Source organism: Megascapheus bottae, chromosome 22, assembly GCF_031878675.1.
Source record: "Megascapheus bottae isolate mThoBot1 chromosome 22, mThoBot2.hap1, whole genome shotgun sequence".
In the NCBI taxonomy this organism is placed as follows: domain Eukaryota; kingdom Metazoa; phylum Chordata; class Mammalia; order Rodentia; family Geomyidae; genus Megascapheus; species Megascapheus bottae.
In genome coordinates, this window is record NC_143530.1 from 24,550,796 (window position 1) to 24,552,701 (window position 1,906).

General features: G+C 40.4%; 1 pseudogene; it reads left to right on the plus strand.

Moving 5' to 3' along the window:
- The first annotated feature begins 1,274 nt into the window (after positions 1-1,274).
- Positions 1,275-1,392, plus strand: LOC150048379 (U6atac minor spliceosomal RNA; annotated as a pseudogene).
- Positions 1,393-1,906: the final 514 nt, after the last annotated feature.

Here is a 1,906-nt window from a genome sequence, read left to right on the forward strand (position 1 = left end):
AAAACTAGTGCTCTGTGTATATGTATTGTGTTCTGTGCTGGTACTAGTTTGAACTCAGGGCCTGGGTATTTATCCATTAGCTTTTTCAATCAAGGCTGATGTTCTACCACTTGAGCCACACCTCCATTTCTGGACTTTTGTTAGTTAATTGAAGGCAAGACTCTCAATTTGTCTGCCCAGACTGGCTTCTAATGGGGATCCTCATCTCCTAGACTCCTGAGCAGCTAGGATTACAGGCATGAACAAACAGAACTACACTAGTGGCTCTTATAAAGAGTAATAATAGCATTAACTAAGAATACACAAATAAAGCTGAAGGGTTTGTGGCTCTATGTTTTCCTACTAAAAAGAAAAGAATACATTTTTAGTAAAGGAGCAAATGTACTTACAAGGCTAACACAATGCTAGTTGTGGTTACTGTGAGAAGACAAAATGCGAAGTGGTCCTCTGATGGAACTAGTGCAAGGGATATGGTGACCACCCACACAGAATGACAAGGTCTTATTTTTGAAATTAAAGGGAAAGAATTTTAGAGTGGAGGACCAGAATAAGAGCTTGAGAGTAGATCAGTATTAAAGTACTGCCATAGCATGTATAAGGCTCTGAGTGAAAATACTATAATTCCTCATACAGACACAGACACAGACACACAGACACAGACACACAGACACACAGACACACACAGAGAGAGAAGGGAAGAGAAGGAGGAGGGTGTAAGGGAGGGGGAGAGAGAGGGAGAGGGTGAGGGAGAGGAAGGGAGAGAGAGAGAGAGAGAGAGAGACAGGGGAGAGGGAAACACCACAATATTACTTTCTTGAGAATGATTGTACTTAACTGCTGGTATTAAATTTTACTACTGCTTTATTCAGAATATATCAGTAATCTAATGTTTCAATCAATAAAACACAATCTTTTTTGCTACTAAAAATAGGTATCCAATTAATTGTATTGCTTGCAGGCATGTTAATAGTGATTATTATCTGCCTGGAACTGTGCTAGATCATGAACATGTATTATCCCACTGAATATTGACAATAACTTATGAGGGGTTTCCAGTCAACATCTTTAACTGGACTAAGAACCACATTTAAAAAGAAGTTGTGACTTAGAAGGAACTGAGGTTCAAGTTATAAATCACTAGGCTTGACTGAAAAGCTAAGGAACAATGCCCACATCCTGAGTTCAAGCCCCAGGGCTGGCGCGCACCCACCCACCCACACACACACACACACACACACACACACACACACCAAAAACCCGTGTGTGGGGAGGGAGTGTTATATGAAAAGAGAAGTTAGAATTCCTTTTGAAAAGGATGGAAAACACCCATGGGCCTGACAACACAGAGTTAAGTCATTGCTACCTAATTGGTATGGATTGCCATCAATTTATTAAAATGTATTTTTTTCTTTTTAGTAAGAAAATATAGCCCAGTTTAGGCAAGCCCTTTCCCACTGAACCGCATACCCTTCAGCCCTGTTTGCTTAGCTAACTATACTCTTCTGAACAGTCATATTAAAAATTCCTCAAACTTGGGACATGTAAAAGAAAAAAGAAAGGAAGTTGAGTACAAGTGTGGTCAGTGTAGGTAATATTATTAGGAAGGCTGGACTTAAGCTTAACTAGATGTTTTTCCCAGTCATCTGGTTCCAGAGTTCAATTTTATGGTTAATTAGTGTTTGACAAATGATAGTCTGGGGGCCAAGAATTTGGCCGAGTGGTAGAGTGCCTGCCAAGGTACCTCACACATACGCAGCAAAAGCTGGAAGTGATGCTGTGGCTCAAGTGGTAGAGTGCTAGCCTTGAGAAAGCTCAAGGACAGTACCTAGGCCCTGAGTTCAAGCCCAATGACTGGCAAAAGAAGAGACTAGTCTAAAAATACTGTGTGCACAATATTTTCTTTTAT